Source organism: Adiantum capillus-veneris, chromosome 6, assembly GCF_014529385.1.
Source record: "Adiantum capillus-veneris isolate H3 chromosome 6, ASM1452938v2, whole genome shotgun sequence".
Taxonomy (NCBI): domain Eukaryota; kingdom Viridiplantae; phylum Streptophyta; class Polypodiopsida; order Polypodiales; family Pteridaceae; genus Adiantum; species Adiantum capillus-veneris.
The window spans coordinates 87,742,965-87,763,409 of NC_140936.1; the positions used below are offsets into that span (position 1 = coordinate 87,742,965).

The 20,445-nt window shown below is 45.7% G+C and overlaps 1 protein-coding gene across 1 annotated transcript in view; it reads left to right on the forward strand.

The window, feature by feature from the left end:
- LOC147455847 (coiled-coil domain-containing protein 39-like) overlaps nt 1-20,445 on the forward strand; it is a 200,788-nt gene that overhangs the window by 73,162 nt on the left and 107,181 nt on the right. The window lies entirely within an intron of this gene.

Below are 20,445 nucleotides of genomic sequence, written 5' to 3' on the forward strand. Positions count from 1 at the left end.
AACAAGGAAATCAATAAATGCCACCACCTCTTGTGTGCTGGTGGGTGCTTTTTATCGCCCACTTGTCACTGTTACCCTCTTGTCATTCAGTGGTATGATTTTCATACCAGTGTCCAATATGGAGAGTGCACTTGCAATGTTTAGAGCATGTGTGTGATTAATGCCAAAGGGGAATAGATTAAAAGTTGCCACAAATTGTGTGTAGGACTCGTGTAACAAGATTGGCTTGTAGCGAGTTGCCTGAAGACGGTTGTCAAGGTGGTATAGACATAGAGCCAGTAAAATTTAATTTTCCGAGGAGTAAAGTTATACTAGGAGAGGGACTGCTGCAGCCAGCATGTCCCACTAGCGGAAGGATGGGGCAAACTAGAATGTTACTACAGGTGTTAGGTCCCTTTTTTAAAATTTGTGGGAGTTTGGGGAAGTGGGGAAATTGGTGGTGGAGATCTGTTGTATGTTTTGACGCATGTCGTTGTGGTGATGGCTTTGTGAGATGAGTTCTCCCAAAACAGGCTAAATGGAGTTTGTGGATTTGGAGAGACCTTGGGACCTAGGAGAGTGGAGTTGATAGCTTACTAGGTAGAAGCATTTGTACTATCAATGCTTTATGCAGTTGCGTAGGTAACCCACTTGAAGAAACTACACTGGCAGCTTATCAGTATAGTGCATGCTCCCTTGACGTAACAGGACTGGCAGCTTGTCAACACATCATTGGTGTTTACAGTTAGCAGCTGTTTTTCCCTCTAGATTTTGTAAGAGGAGAGTCATCCATGTCACAAAGTAGTTATGTGGCATCACCGAACTGAAAATGGACAAAGTCAGAGGCCGATTGGAAGCAGAACTTGATGCCTAGCTCAGAGCGCAACATTGTGCATAGGTGAGAGAAGCTGGGTGTTTTTTTAGGCTCTTGGGTGAGAGGAGCATATTATCATATCCCTTTTGAGAATAAATTCTTCATTCTCTTTTCATTTTTATGATTGGAGGTGTTGTAGAGGGCAGCCTCCCAGTCCTTCACGTCCATAGTGCCCCCACAGAGGAGGGGAAACTCCTCTTAATAGGTATTTGATTGAAAAGTTGGTAATTACTTGAAGATAAACTGTAGAACTATGGCTAGAGAAGGATATGAACCCTTCAATGGAGGGAAAAAGTGTAGATGTGGATAAGATCATGCATAGGCTTGAGTTGACAGCACTAAAGAGAACAGGGATGAAAACACTTTCAAGGTAAGAGTGGCGAGTTTATTGCTAGAACATGTGGACAATTTCAGATTTATTATTGACTTGACAACACTGAAGAGAGGCTGAAGAGCAACAAGGATGGGGACCCTTTCAAGGTAAGCCTGGTGAGTTTATTGCTAGAAAGAGAAGCACCTGAGTGTTTGAAGACACACTTAGAGAAGATGAAAATACCAATCAGATTTTTCCATGTCAAGATTTGACGGAGAACTTCGAGAAAGAAGACAATCGTGAAGATCTATGGAAGGAATTGAGTAGGCTACATCAAGGAGAAGATGAGGATATCTAAAACCGGCTTGTACTTTCAAAAAGGGTGGTAGACTTTACTTCAAACCTTGATTTAGCTTTCACCCATTATTAGTCGTCTATTCTACCTGTACTTTCAAGACACAACAAAGGGGAAAGGGATACAGACTGCTAGATTGCACCTGTATGAGAAGACCGACACCAGATTGGCCCCTAACTTAGGCGCCCCTTTTGGTATTTCTTTATTGTTCAAAAGAGGGAATAAACGATGTGGTTCCCTACAAGCTGCCCCGCACAAACTGGGCTGAATTTCAACTGTTCCGGCCCGATTTCGGCAGCATAACTGTACTAGGACCCTTCACAGTCAGTATTCCCACGCATTGAATGACCTTCCCGACGCATACGGGCACTTTGCAAAACCTGGCGAGAATCTGCAGTACGCTTAATTCTCTGTTTTCATCTCCGAAAATGCGCCAGATCACCTGTACAGCGGTCCCCTCGCGTCCCCGAACCTCCTGGGGTAATCAGGGACCATTTAAGGCCAAAACCCTAAACCTGCAAAAATACACAGCAGGCTGTAATTTACTGTTTCGGGCTCCGTTTCGCGTGCTGGTCGCATCCGTAGCAAGTCCTCGAGCTCCCGCACCTGTAGGGCTACTTGCCCTTTGAATCGGACGAGATTTCTGGCGTGAAACCTCTCCGAATTCACCTGTACCTGCGGGGGATTAGCCGCTAGCTAATCATACCTGTGCAAGAGGCTCTTGCCTCGGCAATCGCGCATGAACCCACACAACTGTACATTGGTCAAGTGAAAAGCCCACTAGAGGGGCATAACATACTGCCATAGGGGAGAGAGAGGGCAGTGCGTAGCGTGCAGGGCATCACTCCTGGCACCGCACTGTACATAGGAGGGAAAGCAAGCACTCCATAGCTCTTAACCTGTGACAAAATCTGAAAATGAGCCTCTCCCAGCTTAAAATTCAGCGCCACTTCTTGTTGCATGAGGAAAGTGCACCAGAATGTGCCACTTGGCGCATTTACAAGCATTTTCCCGTTTCGGGGTTGCCGCCTAAAAATATCCTGACCGGTTGCCCATTTGACTTTGCGGCAGAGTAATAAAATGTTCCCCTTGTCATTCCGGAGGTAATGACGCGGACACATTTTCAGGTCGCAAAATAGCAGTTCCCTAAATTTTAGGAGATGTTGCCATTGTATCTTTCTAGGTCGTCCGACCCTCTTTGTACACTGCAGCCACATCAAAAACTGAAATGTAACCTATGTAGCAAAGGATTCCACTTTGGCTAGTCAATGACCCCACTTTGGCTAACCATAGTCCTTGTCCAACCTTAGTGCTCTCTTGCCCTCAGGCTTGGACTCCCTCTGGACAGTTTCACACTAGCTATGCAATGCAGGGCAGTTAGATTTCCCGAGGGGTATTTCCAAAAAGTGAAAGTAAATAAATAATAAGAAAGAAATAAAAAAAAAGGATAGATAGTAGTCACATGCTCGTGACATACCCCCCTCTTGAAATCTCAAACGTCCTCGTTTGCATCTATGTCGTACATGCTCCTATTCAACACTGATGTATTCAACACCTGTCGACACATACATGCTCATTGTCAACCCTCATGTATTCAACACCTCGTCGACACATGTATTGCCTGCGTGTGAACCATGTCCCAATGACATAGTGTGTCATAAAACGGGAGCGTACACGAGCACTTGAAAATCTGAAAATTAAAATACTTTGCAAATGTGAGAGAAGGGAGAAGATCGACACAGTATTGGGGACCAGAAGATGGGCTGGTCCCCCCCCCCCGTTAGGAGTATTCTTTTATTCAGGGAGAATTCGTATACAAGCACGAGAACCTGAGGAAACCCCTCCGTTTTGTAATCTTAGACCCGAAGGTCGTGCTTTCCCGTAAAGGGATTGGGCACAAGGCCGTTCCTTCCCGTAAGGGACTTAGGCGCGAAGCCGTACTTTCCCGTAAGTGACTTAGGCGTGAAGCCGTACTTCCCGTGAAGGGCCTTCCCGTAAGACGGGAGATTCCTGCAAAACAAACCACACAAACACGCGACAACAATTCGTATGGCGAATCCACAATAGATACCCGTCGCTCTTGCGCGGGAAAAAAGCGACTTCCGTGCTTCGTAGTCTCGCGATCTCTTGCGGCAGAGTCTTCTCTTGCTAACGTTGGTACCCCCGTGAGTGAGGGCATGTGGTGCTTTTATAGCTCCCTGGCCACGGCACGAATAACTGCTCACGTAGAGATCGCGGCCGTTTTTTTTTTTTTTTTTGCGCGCTGTTCTACCTGAAATAGGGAGAGAGAATTCGCTGGCTGGTTTTGTTGCTTTATCTTCTAAGTGGTCGTCCACTTATTAAGTGGGCGGCCGGCATATTCTAAAATTGGTCTGAACCTGCCCAAAAACTCAATAAAACCTTATAAGTTAAAACCAATGCATTTAACAACACTTCCTAGGCGTCCCTGGATGCAACCACATGCACGAATGCAATGCAAACATAGATTCCTCGCGGGAAAGCGTCTGCCTTCCCGCGATTGTTCCTGCTTTTCGTAAAAAGCTTCATTGAACCCATCTTTATTCTTGTGCTTGCGTTCTTACGCGTATTTTCTTACTCAGTTTGGATTTCCTCCTTAGCCTACGGGATGCCCCCTTACTGATGCACGCGTCACCCATCATGTGACGCATCAGGGGCACTCGTAACCCGGCCCTTTCCACCAAACTTACGGAAACTCCTTCGCGATGTTTACCGTCACCCATCAAATGACACATCAGAGTTGTCCGTTCCTGATGGCAGTTCCTGTAGCTACAATCTTTTAAGAGTTCTTAGTGCACATAATAAAATATCCTAAAAAAGAAATTAATCATTAAAAATAAGAAAATAGTCCAATCAGCAACATCCCTCTGGCTTCTAAACAGTTGACCTCAATTGTAGTGCTTGGACATATTACCCCTGTATCTCGGGATAAGTTGCTAATTCCTCCTGCGTCATCCACTGAGCATCTAGATTCGAGTAGTTCTTAAACTTAACCAAATACTTCCGTGTTATCTTTCCGGATTTGAGAGGCCGCTCCTGATGACTTACTATTTGCTCCGGTTGGAGTTTTTCTTCTGTTTCCTCAACCTCAGGAGGTTCCTCAGCACTAGGCTGGCTTGGAGGCGGTCCCACATACGGCCGGAGTAAACTGACATGGAAAGCATTATGGATCTTCCAATTAAGCGGTAGCTCTAATCGGAAGGTGACATCATTCACTCGCTCATTGATCTTAAACGGTCCATAGTAACGGGCAGAAAGTTTTACCACCTTCCCCTTATGAGACGCTTGTTTCTTAAGTCTTGCCTTCTCAAACTTGAGTAAGACTAACTGTCCGACTGTTAAGTCTAGATTCCTTCTGTGCTTGTCTGCAGCTTTCTTATGCTTTTCCTGAGAGCGTAGAATAGCTCTCCTAACTTGCCCGTAGGCGGTGTCCAAATCCCAGACAAATTCATCTGCTGCAAAGATCTTATCCTTAGTTAAAAGGATGGGTGGAAGCAAAGGCTTACCATAGAGAATCTCAAAAGGTGCTTTCCCCGTCGACGAGTGTATGGTATTGTTATACGCATACTCGACAAGAGGCAAATATTTCTCCCAGTCAGATTGCCGGTCTGACACATAAGCTTTTAACATATCCAATACTGTGGAATTGGCTATCCCACTTTGCCCGTCCGTTTGAGGATGGTAGGCAGATGAAAAATTCAGCTTTGTACCAAGATTATCCATCAAGGCACGCCAAAAATTTCCTGTCATGCGAGGATCTCGATCGCACACAATAGACATAGGCATTCCATGATGCTTAAAGATTTGTGCTAGAAAGACCCTAGCCATATGATCTGCTTTGATCGTTTTCTTGACTGGTATAAAGTGTGTTTGCTTGCTAAACCGGTCCACAATGGTCCAGATCGTGTCATTTCCAGTCTGAGTTCTAGGGAGGTCCATGATGACGTCCACGGCAATACTTTCCCAGGGTTCATTAGGCACGGCAATGGTTGTAGCAACCCAGGCATCTTATGCCGATCATACTTCACTTTTTGGCAAACCAAGCATTCCCTGACATACTTATCAATGTCTGCTTTAAGGCTAGGCCAAAAGAAATATCTTTCCATTGCTAAGGTCGTAGAGAGAATACCCCGATGACCCGCATAAGGCGAAGCGTGTGCTTCATCCATGATCTTCTTTCTTAATGGTTCCGCCACACATATGGCATGATGGTGGTAGAGATAACCGTCCCGAATGGAATAGGGAAACTCATTCTCTCCACGATGTAGCTTTTCCCAAATGGTGGAGAAGTCTGGATCATTCGGATACAAATCCGGTAGTGCTTCTAATTCTTGGTGATACACCGAAGTGTTAGCGTTCACCCTTGGCCGCCTAGACAATGCGTCTGCGACCACATTCTTACTCCCAGCCGTGTGAAGGATGTGGAAGTGAAACATAGACAAAAAGTTTGCCCATCTCATCTGCTTCTCAGATAGTTTGCTTTGCATAAGAAAATACCGCAAACTCTGGTGATCAGTCTTGACTTTGCATCCTTACGCCGTCTGCTTTCGTATGCCACTGCATGGCCTTCTTGGTTTAACACTGCTCTGATGCAATCGCATGAAGCATCGCAGTGAACCTCAAATGGTTTCCTTAAGTCAGGCCCTATCAGAATAGGTCCATGGCTTAGCAAGTACTTGAGCCGATCAAAAGCTCCTTGTTGTCTCGATCCCCATCTGAAAGGAATCTTCTTCTTTGTCAAATCATGAAGTGGTCCTGCTACATGAGCAAATCCTCGGACAAACCTTCGATAATATGAACATAATCCCAGGAAGCTACGTACATCATGTACCGTAGTGGGAATAGGCCAATCTTCTACCACTCGGATCTTGGCAGGATCCATACTCACTTGATTGTGAGAGACTATATGGCCAAGATAGTGTATCTCTGAGAGAAAGAACTCGCTCTTCTTTGCATTCACATGCAACTCATGCTTTCGCAATTCTTGAAACACTAAGTCTAAGTGCTTCCGATGTTCCTCTTCTGACTTAGAGAAGATGAGTATGTCGTCAAAGAATACTCCCGTAAAGCTCGATACGGGCTGAAAATGCGGTCCATCATGAGATTGAATGTCACAGGAGCATTGGTCAAGCCGAAAGGCATTACCAAAAATTCATATAGTCCAAAGGTTGTGCGGAAAGCAATCTTATGGACATCCTCAGGGGCGATCCGTATCTGATGATACCCACTCTTTAAGTCTATGCGACTAAAGACACTTGCACCCTGCAACTTATCAAGTATATCATCAATCCGAGGGATCGGAAAGAGATTCTTGATTGTGATCTTGTTTAAAGACCTATAGTCTATGCACATTCGAAACGTGCCATCTTTCTTCTGCACCAGTAGAACTGGAGAGCAATAGGGTGAAGCACTTGGCCGTACTAACCCTTTCTCTAGAAGCTCGTTGACTTGCTTCAAAATTTCCTCTTGCTGAGCAAGACTTACCCGATAAGGGGGTTGATTGGGAGGCAAGCTACCCGGTATGAGATCTATGCGGTGATCTTCCGGGCGTACCGGAGGGAGTTCATCAGGAAGTGTTTCTGTGAAGCAGTCTTTGTACTTTTCAATAAATTGAAGATGCTTAATTTCCAAACTAGAGAGAGAGTCTCTATTAGTTTTATCCTTCTCACGTGCAAAAATCAAGTAAGCAGAAACACACTTCTTCATTTCTTTCTTAATGGAGATATGGCTTACAATTGGGAACTGCCAATCTCCTACATCAGCATGAATCTTTATTTTCTTACCCCCATGATCAAAAGTGACGGTCTTTTCCACATAATCGGGAATAGGTGTCATGTGAAAGTGCCATGGCATACCCAAGATGATATCACATCCCTCGATGGGTGCCATCAAAAATGATTCACGGTCCTTGTACTCGCCAATCCGAAGATTGAGCTGTCCTTGCACGAGAGTTGCATTGGTTGTCAACCCCTCGAATGCCGATCCGGATGTAACCGGTGTGCCAAGCTGAGACGGTGTGAGGCACAAACGTTCCGCAGTATCCAGGGAGATGAAGTTATCCGTGGATCCTGGATCATAAAGACTCAGTACTCGCTGGTTGTTCAAAGACCCCCAGCCCTTCAGAAGTTGACGCTTTTCTTTCTCCGTTTCTGTGTTTCCTTGAACATCTGGAATTGAGTTCGAGCTTGGCGGTGCCGGTCCTTCCTTGCTTTTTCTTGCCTCGCAGAAGCTTGTTCTTGCCGTTGCTGCTTTAGAGGGCAGTCCGGTTTCATGTCCTTTCTTGCCACAGTAGAAGCATCTTCCTTCCTCTCTGAAAGTTTGGAGTTGAGTAGGAGAAAGATACTTAGTTCGCTTGCCAGTGCCCTCTGGCTTCTTAGAATGATCATCGTCTCTAGATGGAGGACGTTTTCTTCCTTGGCCCCCTTGGTCATCGTAGACCCCTCTTTGTCTTGCACGGTAAGTGCTATGCTCCATCTTTCTGGGCGTCCCAGTTGAGTGCAAATCCTCAGCAATGATTGCTGACTCCATCATCCTTTGAAGAGTATCATGCGGATACACCTTCATACTCTTTCGAAGCTGTGGTTGGAGACCCGCTTCGAACTTTCGTTTCTTTTCCTCGTCGGCAATCTTCATGAAGGGAGTGACCTTCAGAAGAACCGACCAATACTTGTCCACATAGGTCGTTACTTTTTCATGTTCCTTCTGGGCAAGCCAGTCCCATTCCTTCCGTATGTCCTGCTCAAAGTCAGGTGGAAGAAATTGTTCATAAAATTCAGATTTAAAGCTCTCCCAAGTTTTGGCCTGAGAACCTTCCAGAATCTTGGCTAGCCACCAATTACTTGTCGTTTCCTTGAGGTGCATCCCCACATGGAGTAATTTGGATCTTTCTGTGAAGTGCCCATTGGTAAAGGCGACTTCAAACTGTCTGATGAAGGACAGTGCTTTGGAGATGTCTCTCCGTCCATTGTAGGTTTCGAACTTGATGTCCTTGTCACCCGATTTGAAGACTCTCATGTGATGTTGAGACTTGCGACCATGCTTCTTGAATCGAGGCTTATCTTTAGGTTGATGAAGAGTAGTAGTAATAGCGGCTTCCTCCTTCTGACGAGATGATCGAGAAGAATCAGGAGAGTAAGATGGAGATGAGATAGAGATGTCCTTGCTCTCGTCTAGCAAAGAGAGCGCTTTTTCCTGGCCTTTCCTTGGAGTAGGCCGTTCATTACGATCCGAAGATCCTTTGTGCACCTCGGCACGTTCTTCTTCTCTTGCCTCCTATGGTCTCAAGCCAACAGTGTTGTCTGGATGCTTGACTGCATCAGTTCCATTCGTTTTCTTCATTCCACCCAAAAGCTTTTGGACGTCTGGCAACAGTAAAATTTGTTGCAACTCCGCAAGCTGAGCTTGCACTTGTTGAAGCTCCTCTTCAACGCTTCTCCCTTGGCTCGACATGGTTCTTCCCGTTCTTCCCGGAATGGTCCTTCTTTGCAGAGAAAGAGAGGAGTCCGAGCTCTGATACCACTGTCACAAAACGGGAGCGTACACGAGCACTTGAAAATCTGAAAATTAAAATACTTTGCAAATGTGAGAGAAGGGAGAAGATCGACACAGTATTGGAGACCAGAAGATGGGCTGGTCCCCCCCCCCCCCCCGTTAGGAGTATTCTTTTATTCAGGGAGAATTCGTATACAAGCAGGAGAACCTGAGGAAACCCCTCCGTTCTGTAATCTTAGACCCGAAGGTCGTGCTTTCCCGTAAAGGGCTTGGGCACAAGGCCGTTCCTTCCCGTAAGGGACTTAGGCGCGAAGCCGTACTTTCCCGTAAGTGACTTAGGCGTGAAGCCGTACTTCCCGTGAAGGGCCTTCCCGTAAGACGGGAGATTCCTGCAAAACAAACCATACAAACACGCGACAACAATTCGTATGGCGAATCCACAATAGATACCTGTCGCTCTTGCACGGGAAAAAAGCGACTTCCGTGCTTCGTAGTCTCGCGATCTCTTGCGGCAGAGTCTTCTCTTGCTGACGTTGGTACCCCCCGTGAGTGAGGACATGTGGTGCTTTTATAGCTCCCTGGCCACGGCACGAATAACTGCTCGCGTAGAGATTGCGGCCGTTTTTTTTTTTTTTTGCGCGCTGTTCTACCTGAAATAGGGAGAGAGAATTCGCTGGCTGGTTTTGTTGCTTTATCTTCTAAGTGGTTGTCCACTTATTAAGTGGGCGGCCGGCATATTTTAAAATTGGTCTGAACCTGTCCAAAAACTCAATAAAACCTTATAAGTTAAAACCAATGCATTTAACAACACTTCCTAGGCGTCCCTGGATGCAACCACATGCACGAATGCAATGCAAACATAGATTCCTCGCGGGAAAGCGTCTGCCTTCCCGCGATTGTTCCTGCTTTTCGTAAAAAGCTTCATTGAACCCATCTTTATTCTTGTGCTTGCGTTCTTACACGTATTTTCTTACTCAGTTTGGATTTCCTCCTTAGCCTACGGGATGCCCCCTTACTGATGCACCCGTCACCCATCATGTGACGCATCAGGGGCACTCGTAACCCGGCCCTTTCCACCGAACTTACGGAAACTCCTTCGCAATGTTTACCGTCACCCATCAAATGACACATCAGAGTTGTCCGTTCCTGATGGCAGTTCTTGTAGCTACAATCTTTTAAGAGTTCTTAGTGCACATAATAAAATATCCTAAAAAACAAATTAATCATTAAAAATAAGAAAATAGTCCAATTAGCAACATAGTGGTAGCTTTGCACTCTGCCATTGCTTTGAGTCACTAACTTTCCAATGACAAAATGGTAGCTACACATTTTGCCACTGTCTTATAGTACACGTTGGATCCCGTAACACTTTCGAGCATACCCAAACCGACAGTTTAAGAATGCAGTTACACATGTACTCTTTAATAGGAGCAATTACTGTATCCTTGACAAAATGACAAGAAATACTCACTTCTATAGCACTAACCAAACTTTTGGACATTCCATAAGAGCAATTGCCAAACTGACAATCTGTACAGCTCTAACATTCATGTAACAGGTATTTCATTTGAGCTCACTTTAAATACCATGTACATCATTTGTTTCAGAAGCCATTGTCACACTGACAATCCATGTAGCTTTGAAACTCAAGGGGTCAAGGTAGGTTGCAGATCGAAGGCTTCAAGGTAAAGTGATAACACAGTTGGTGACTCTGCAAGTTCACCTTCTTCCATCCACTTAGCATCCATTGGTGGATAGTTTTTGAACTTTACCAAGTAACGCCTAGCAACCTTGCCTTTCACTTTTCTTTCTTTATGTGCCAAAATCTGTTCCGGGACCAAGATCTCATCAAGTTCCTCGACTTCCGGCTGATCTTCAGCTGGCATATCTTCTGGCACATCACCCACATAGGGTCTGAGAAGACTCACATGAAACGCATTGTGAATCTTCCAATTGTCAGGAAATTTCAGCCTATATGCAACATCACTGATTATGTCGCACACTTGAAAAGGCTTATAATAACGCATTTTGAGCTTTGGAAACAGTCTTTCCTTGCCCTTCATCTTCTTTAACCTTGCCTTTTCAAAGCAGAAAAGCACCCAATCACCAAGTAAAAATACCACTTCACGACGGTGACGATCGGCTGCTTTCTTTTGCTTTGCCTGAGTCTTTTCTAAGGCCACTTTGACGTTCTTGTACATTTCATCCATGTCCTGAACATACTTATCTGCTTCAAATATCTTGTCCTTTGTATGCAGTATAGGAGTAACTTTCTTGCCACCTTCAACTATCTCAAAAGGTGCCTTGCTAGTTGATGAATGCACTGTATTATTGTATGCATACTCCACCAATGGCAAATACTGCTCCCACTTTCCTTTATGCTCTGACACATAACACTTCAGCAGATCTAGGACAGTAGAATTTGCCTCTTCTGACTGCCCATCTGTTTGAGGATGAAATGACGAAGAGAATTTGAGCGTTGTGCCCATATTCTCAAACAAGACTCTCCAGAACAAACTTGTCATGCGTGGATCACGGTCGCTAACAATCGACTGTGGCATGCTATGATACTTGAAAATATTGCTCATAAAGAAGCGTGCCATCTGATTTGGCTTTATCTTCTTCCTGACAGGAATAAAATGAGCCTGTTTGCTAAATCTGCAAATGATGGTCCAAATACCATCGTTTCCTGTCTGCGTTCTCGGAAGATCAAAGATAAAATCCATAGGAATACTTTCCCATGGTTTATTTGGAATAGGTAGTGGTTGCAATAACCTTGGTGCCTTTTGCCTGTCAAACTTGACCTTCTGGCAAATTAGGCATTCTCGCACAAAGGCATCCACATCTCTTCTCAATGTAGACCAATAGAAGAATGTCTCAACCGCTTTAACTGTAGCATCTATACCACGATGCCCTGCATACGGTGGGACATGACTCTCTTCCATAACTTTGCGTCGCAATGGCTTTGTGACACACAATCTGCCATGCATCATCATGAACCCATCTTTGAGAAGATAGTGTTCATGACGTTGTCCATCCATTAGTTGCTCGAAGACCCTTGCAAAATCTTCATCATTTGCATACTGTTCTCTCATATCATCAAGTTCATGATGATAAGGAATTGACATAGCTGAAATTTGTGGCTTCCTTGACAAGGCATCAGCCACAACGTTCTTCTTGCCTTCCACATGCACAATTTGAAAGTGGAACATAGACAAGATATTTGCCCATCGCATATGCTTCTCAGATAACTTTGTCTGTGTCAAGAAGTATCGCAAGGTCTGATGGTCCGTTTGGACAACAAAGTCTGCACCTAGCTGGTAGTGTTTCCAACTTAAGAGCGCATGAATCATAGCTAGTAACTCTTTCTCATAGACCTGCATCGTCATCTCTGGCCCTTGCAAAATTCTGCTCTCATAGGCTACTACCCTGCCATCTTGCATTAGCACTGCACCAATGCTACTACCACAGGCATCACAGTGGACCACAAATGACTTCCTAAGATCTGGCAACACAATGACTGGATCTGAAGTCATCTTTTCCTTTAAGAGATTAAAAGCTGAAATCTCTTTCTGTGTCCATATAAAGGTGACTGCCTTCTTTTGAAGAGCATGTAAAGGTGAAGCAATCTCAACGAAATTTCGGATAAACCTTCTGTAATAGGAGCATAGTCCCAAGAAACTTCGGACATCATGCACCGTCTTCAAATCTGGCCATGACTTGATCGCTTCAACTTTTGCAGGATCCATTCTGACACCATCCTTTGAGACAATGTGTCCCAGAAAGTGAATCTCTTCCAGAAAAAACTCACTTTTCTTTGCATTGATGAGCAACCTATGACTGCGCAGCTCTTTGAACACAATGGCCAAGTGATGCCTATGCTCCACTTCATTCTTTGAGTAGACTATCATGTCATCAAAGAATGTACCAACAAACTGCTGGTGTGGACTGAAAATTCTGTCCATCATCCTATTGAACGTAGCAGGAGCATTTGTGAGACAAAAGGGCATCACTAAAAATTCGTAAAGGCCAAACGTCGTTCTAAAAGCAGTCTTGTGCACATCCTCTGATCTAATGCGGATCTGATGGTAGTTACTCTTTAGATCTATCCCGCTAAACATAGCTGCTCCTTCTAATTTGTCCAGAATGTCATCAATTGTTACCCGGAACGCGGAACGGGAACGGCGACGGGATCCCGGCGGAACGGGGGAACAGCTAGGGGTCCGGAACAGGAACGGCGCGGAACGGGAGGTATAAAAAACACCCAAATAGTGCATTTTTTAGCTCCTTGTGTTTAAATACAAGGAGTATTAGAGTGCTTTGACTTTAATACTCACAAAAGACCATTCAACCTTGCTATGACTAGATGATGAGAGAGAGAGAGAGACTCGAGAGAGTGAGAGGGAGAGGGAGAGATTTGAGAGAGTGGGAGGGAGAGGAAGAGAGCTTGAAGGCCTAAAGCCTTGAGCCTTGAGAAAGAGAGTCTTGAGAGGGAGAGATCTTGAGAGTGTGAGAGGGAGAGAGCTTGAGCCTTGAGGATTAGCTTATGGAGAGAAAGGGGGAGGGGGTGCATTTTATGAGTCCTTGAGGCCTTGCACACTTCAAAAAGAAGCCCAAACATTTACTTCAATTTTTTCAATTTTTGCCAAATTTGTTTGTAGCCATTGGCCGTTCCAGGGGAATTCCGGAACGTTCCGGAACGGCCGTTCCGGTTTGCACTGGCCACCCGAAACGTCAGACGTTCCGGGACGTTTCGGAACGTTTGAGAAGGGAACTGCCCCCCGGAACGCCGGAACGGGGGCTAGGGGGCGTTCCCCGGTAACTATGATTCTAGGTATAGGGAACCTATTCTTGATGGTATTCTTGTTCCGTGCACGGTAGTCAATGCACATACGCCATGAGCCATCCTTTTTCTGCACCAGCAACACTGGAGAACAGAATGGAGATGAACTGGGCTGAATCAGCCCCTTTTCTAATAGCTCTTGTACTTGGCCCATTATCTCTTTCTGCTGAGCCGCACTAACCCTGTACGGAGGCTTATTTGGTGGGCTACTGCCTGGCACCAAATCTATCGCATGGTCCTCGGGTCTCTCTGGCGGTAATTGAGATGGTAATGAATCGGAAAAACAGTCACTATACTGTTGTAAAAACATTGACCTTTCTTTATCTAGCACAGATAAATTTGATTCATCACAATCTGACACTTCACGTGCAAAAACCAAGTACGCGGAAAGATGCTTTTTCATTACAGAAGTAATAGTAGAAGCTGATACAGTGGGAATAGACTCCCCTTTAAGCTTTACATCCAGAATGTGAGTCTTTCCCCTGCTCTGTACAATGATCTTTTTGTTGTAGGCATCCATGATTCCCTGTGCACGAAACATACAAATTCACCTGTCAAGACATGTGAAATACCAAAATCTAGATGTGAGACTTGAGTCACGAGTGACAAGGTAAGAGCTGAAATTGAAATACCTAGCCAAGCAAAAACCATGATAAATTACAACGGCAAAACAAATAACAATGTCTAAACTCATGTTCTCATAACAAGAATCATGACTCAAATCACACCAGCAGTTCCTAATACATGATCTGAATTTTGAGTCCTGACCAAAAGACCAATAATACATGCGTTAAGTTTTGGCCATACTACATAAAATGCCCAAATATCAATAAGAAACTAGCTAGAGTCCTCCTCATAAGGCTTTGTAATGGGTTTAAAAATCCTAAAACACCCGTTTTGGGTCAGCAAGGCAAAAGGGGAGAAAAAAAAAACATAGTCTCGTTTCGGCCGTTTCGCCGTTTCCGAGTTTTGGAGGGCCGAAACGCGTTTTTATGTCACAGTGGTTGGTTGGCTCCTGAGTCACTTTCGGAGCCTCTTTGGGAACATACTTCTTCGTTGAATTTTTCTTGGTTGATCCTTCCTTGACGCCAGTATTGAATTCACAATCTTCTCCCTTGAGCAAACCATTGCCAGTGTTTGCTACCTCAATGAGCTGCGTCAAAGTAGTGACTTTGGTCTTCGTGCAGTATTTTCTCAATCCTTTGGGTAGGCCACAACAATATTTTTCAATCTGTTCTGTCAATGGCACAAACCTATAGGAAGTTACTTGAAGTAGAGCTTTCAAAAACTTCCGATTGTAGTCATCCAGATTCTTGCAAGTAGCAGCATTAAGCTGGTGCCATTCTGTCATGACATCTGCTTCAAAATCATCAGATAACCATGTTGCTGCAAAAATTTGCTTGAAATAAATCCATGTGGACGGAGCTTGCCCTTGCAGCAATAAAGTTGTCCACCATTGTCCCGCATTCCCTGTCAAGAAAGTGGCTGCCTTGTGGACCGTTGAAGCCTCTGTAAAGTTTCCCCCTGCATAGACCTTGTCAAACTGCTGGAGGAATGAGAGAGCCTTCTTCCTGTCATCAAACCCTGTAAAGGTCGTGAAAGTCACACCTTTGCCACCTTCTTTGTACGGAGCTGGCTTCTCCAGCGGCGTTAAGTTGTCATATGGAAGTGACTGAAACATGGGAACATTGTTAGGGTTCATCTGTGTTCCTTGATCGCAATTAAGTTGACCTGGAAATGCCATATTTGGCTGTTGATTTGTAATACCAGCCATACCAAAAATTTGCCTGTGGCATCCCAAATTGGCCCTGAGTGCTTTGAAACCCTGGTAGCATGCTCGTAAGACCATACATGGGGTTAGGCATCATCGTTTGAGCACCCCGAACACTGTTCCTGGCGTGTAAAACTGATTTCCAGGTGCATGACCAGCCATGCTCTGGAATACCGATCCACCTCCAAAATAGCCAGGGTGTGCTAAAGGTGGTGGAAAGATTTGTTGCATAGCCTGTAGGTTGCTTCCTTGCCCATTAGAACCAGCTATAGGCTGTTGAAAAGTGGCTGGCTGAACTGGTACAGCTTGAAAGACTGGCATCTCAGCCACCTGTTCTTGCACCTTAGGCACAGGTTGTGGAGACTGCATGTTCTCCGTCAAGTGTACAGGTGTTTCCATTGACTCTGCAGTATGAATCACCTGTGCTTGAGTCTTAACAGGCTTTTGAATATGATCCAGTGACCCAACTTGTTGAGACGGAAGAGAAGGTTGCAGAAAGGCTAAAAACCTCGGGTTCTGCATTACTTGTGTGAACATAGCCACAGCAGTAGCCAACTGGGTCCTGAATATATCATCATCCGTCTGTGGTGGTCTTGAAGACTCACCCACTTCATGTGTCCGTTGACCCTGCGAAGAGGAAACCTCTTCAGTCACATCATCTGGTCTATCAGCCATAATTGCAATTTCCTGTGTCTGGTCTATGATCCCCTGTGTCTTCAAGCCCAACCTGACCAAGGCTCACTTCTATGGGAAAAAGTGATTTAATCCCGCGATGGAACCATGAAACCGGCTTTACTTTCAAAAAGGGCGGTAGACTTTACTTCAAACCTTGATTTAGCTTTCACCCATTATTAGTCGTCTATTCTACCTGTACTTTCAAGACACAACAAAGGGGAAAGGGATACAGGCTGCTAGATTGCACCTGTATAAGAAGACCGACACTAGATTGGCCCCTAACTTAGGCGCCCCTTTCGGTATTTCTTTATTGTTCAAAAGAGGGAATAAACGCTGTGGTTCCCTACAAGCTGCCCCGCACAAACTTGGCTGAATTTCAACTGTTCCGGCCCGATTTCGGCAGCATAACTGTACTAGGACCCTTCACAGTCAGTATTCCCACGCATTGAATGACCTTCCCGACGCATACGGGCACTTTGCAAAACCTGGCGAGATTCTGCAGCACGCTGAATTCTCTGTTTTCAGCCCCGAAAATGCGCCAAACCACCTGTACAGCGGTCCCCTTGCGTCCCCGAACCTCGTGGGGGTATTAGGGACCGTTTAGGGCCAAAACCCTAAACCTGCAAAAATACACAGCAGGCTGTAATTTACTGTTTCGGGCTCCGTTTCGCGTGCCGGTCGCATCCGTAGCAAGTCCTCGAGCTCCCGCACCTGTAGGGCTACTTGCCCTTTGAATCGGACGAGATTTAAGGCGTGGAACCTCTCCGAATTCACCTGTACCTGCGGAGGATTAGCCGCTAGCTAATCCAGTACCTGTGCAAGAGGCTCTTGCCTCGGCAATCGCGCATGAACCCACACAACTGTACATTGGTCAAGTGAAAAGCCCACTAGAGGGGCAAAACATACTGCCATAGGGGAGAGAGAGGGCAGTGCGTAGCGTGCAGGGCATCACTCCTGGCACCGCACTGTACATAGGAGGGAAAGCAAGCACTCCATAGCTCTTAACCTGTGACAAAATCTGAAAATGAGCCTCTCCCAGCTTAAAATTCAGCGCCACTTCTTGTTGCATGAGGACAGTGCACCAGAATGTGCCACTTGGCGCATTTACAAGCATTTTCCCGTTTCGGGGTTGCCGCCTAAAAATATCCTGACCGGTTGCCCAGTTGACTTTGCGGCAGAGTAATAAAATGTTCCCCTTGTCATTCCGGAGGTAATGACGCGGACACATTTTCAGGTCGCAAAATAGCAATTCCCTAAATTTTAGGAGATGCTGCCATTGTATCTTTCTAGGTCGTCCGACCCTCTTTGTACACTGCAGCCACATCAAAAACTGAAATGTAACCTATGTAGCAAAGGATTCCACTTTGGCTAACCATAGTCCTTGTCCAACCTTAGTGCTCTCTTGCCCTCAGGCTTGGACTCCCTCTGGACAGTTTCACACTAGCTATGCAATGCAGGGCAGTTAGATTTCCCGAGGGGTATTTCCAAAAAGTGAAAGTAAATAAATAATAAGAAAGAAATAAAAAAAAAGGATAGATAGTAGTCACATGCTGGTGACATACCCCCCTCTTGAAATCTAACACGCTGAATTCTCTGTTTTCAGCCCCGAAAATGCGCCAAACCACCTGTACAGCGGTCCCCTTGCGTCCCCGAACCTCGTGGGGGTATTAGGGACCGTTTAGGGCCAAAACCCTAAACCTGCAAAAATACACAGCAGGCTGTAATTTACTGTTTCGGGCTCCGTTTCGCGTGCCGGTCGCATCCGTAGCAAGTCCTCGAGCTCCCGCACCTGTAGGGCTACTTGCCCTTTGAATCGGACGAGATTTAAGGCGTGGAACCTCTCCGAATTCACCTGTACCTGCGGAGGATTAGCCGCTAGCTAATCCAGTACCTGTGCAAGAGGCTCTTGCCTCGGCAATCGCGCATGAACCCACACAACTGTACATTGGTCAAGTGAAAAGCCCACTAGAGGGGCAAAACATACTGCCATAGGGGAGAGAGAGGGCAGTGCGTAGCGTGCAGGGCATCACTCCTGGCACCGCACTGTACATAGGAGGGAAAGCAAGCACTCCATAGCTCTTAACCTGTGACAAAATCTGAAAATGAGCCTCTCCCAGCTTAAAATTCAGCGCCACTTCTTGTTGCATGAGGACAGTGCACCAGAATGTGCCACTTGGCGCATTTACAAGCATTTTCCCGTTTCGGGGTTGCCGCCTAAAAATATCGTGACCGGTTGCGCAGTTGACTTTGCGGCAGAGTAATAAAATGTTCCCCTTGTCATTCCGGAGGTAATGACGCAGACACATTTTCAGGTCCCAGAATAGCAATTCCCTAAATTCTAGGAGATGCTGCCATTGTATCTTTCTAGGTCGTCCGACCCTCTTTGTACACTGTAGCCACATCAAAAACTGAAATGAGCCTATGTAGTATGTAGCAAAGGATTCCACTTTGGCTAGTCAATGACCCCACTTTGGCTAACCATAGTCCTTGTCCAACCTTAGTGCTCTCTTGCCCTTAGTCCTGGACTCCCTGTGGACAGTTCCACACTAGCTATGCAATGCAGCGCAGTTAAATTTCCCGAGGGGTGTTTCCAAAATGTTAAAGTAAATAAATAATAAGAAAGAAATCAACAAAAAGGATAGATAGTAGTCACACGTTGGTGACAATATCAATGTACACAAACAGATTTGAGGCGGGTTAGCGAAAGATTTTGAGATCTTTGAAAGAATATTAGGTCCCTCCCAACTTTTTGAAGATGGACACGTTTATTTGCCTCCTACCAAAAAGCATAAGAGATAAAGTGGAGTTGAGGGATCCAAGTTGTAACCGTAGAGAGCACTACGTGCATACTTGAAAGAACAAAAGTGGAACAAACTTTAGCACTTCAACACAACTTGAAATAGAGATAGAGAGAGGAAATTCACATAGTAGACACAAAGTGGCGGAGTTCCACTCCCGGATACATTGGCCCCAAAACCACTGCGCCCCTTTCGGTATTTCTTTTATATTGTTCTTGACAAAGGTACAACTGTTGAGGAGAGCGTGCTCTGCAATTTGCACGTGCAAGATTTGCAAGAGTGCTCCCCCAAGGCGCATATTTAAATGCCAGGCTAGTTGCACACAGAGCCACAACAGTGGGGAGCTGGCTAGTACATAGTGGCCTTTCGCTAGCATGCACAGCTTGTGACCATCCTTTGGAGAGGCAGCGTCATTGTCTGTGGGACTGCCCTATGGCACAGCAGGTTTGGCTTTGGGTCCTTCGGCTGATGCCAGCTCTCTCCATAGCACGACAATACACTTGGGGAGCAGCTGCTTGGTCCACTCTCACGGGCCTTGCACTACAGTTTGAGCTATCCTCCACCAGCAGGATGATAGTGATACAGGGGGGTCGACCTACACTCCAGTCTGCTACAGAGCTTACTCCGTAGGAGTGGTGCAGTGAGAGAGGAGTGTTGGGGAGCTCGTCTGTGGCTTGACACTCTGGTTCATCTGGTGGGCCCGCTGCTTCAGTATCTCTGAGGCTCGCCGTGTACCAGCAGAGACAGTTCGAGATCTTTGGCTAGAGCCGATCCATACTCTCAGGGGACAGTTCGAGAGACTTCAGGGCAGCTCCGACCGCATGCGGGAGCACAGAGAGGCGTTCCTTCGACTCTGGCACCCTAGGCCTTTCTTCACCATGGTCCGGGGTGAGCCCAGATGGCACTACCGTCCACCTGTGTGGATTTTCCCTCCTCCTATCTCCTGATTTAGCCTTGTTTGTACAAATGCTGATTTTTCATTGGGAGAGTCTCCCCTTATGGTTGATGTAGCCCTCTCTAGTAGAGGTGGATGTAGCCCTTGTTGGGAACTGCCTATGGTGGATGCCGCCTTTGGGGTGCCATGGCTAGGAGAAGGTGCAGTAGAAAACGAGAGAGAGAGAGAGAGAGAGAGAGAGAGAGAGAGAGAGAGAGAGAGAGAGAGAGAGAGAGAGAGAGAGAGAGAGAGAGAGAGAGAGTGCAGAACAAGAGAACAAAAAATTGCACGGTTTGATTGATCTCTTATAAAAACAAATGACCTTACATATAAAGGCAAAAATTGCCATGCAAACTTTACTCTAATTGATGGTCTATAGCTGCATGTCTTGAGA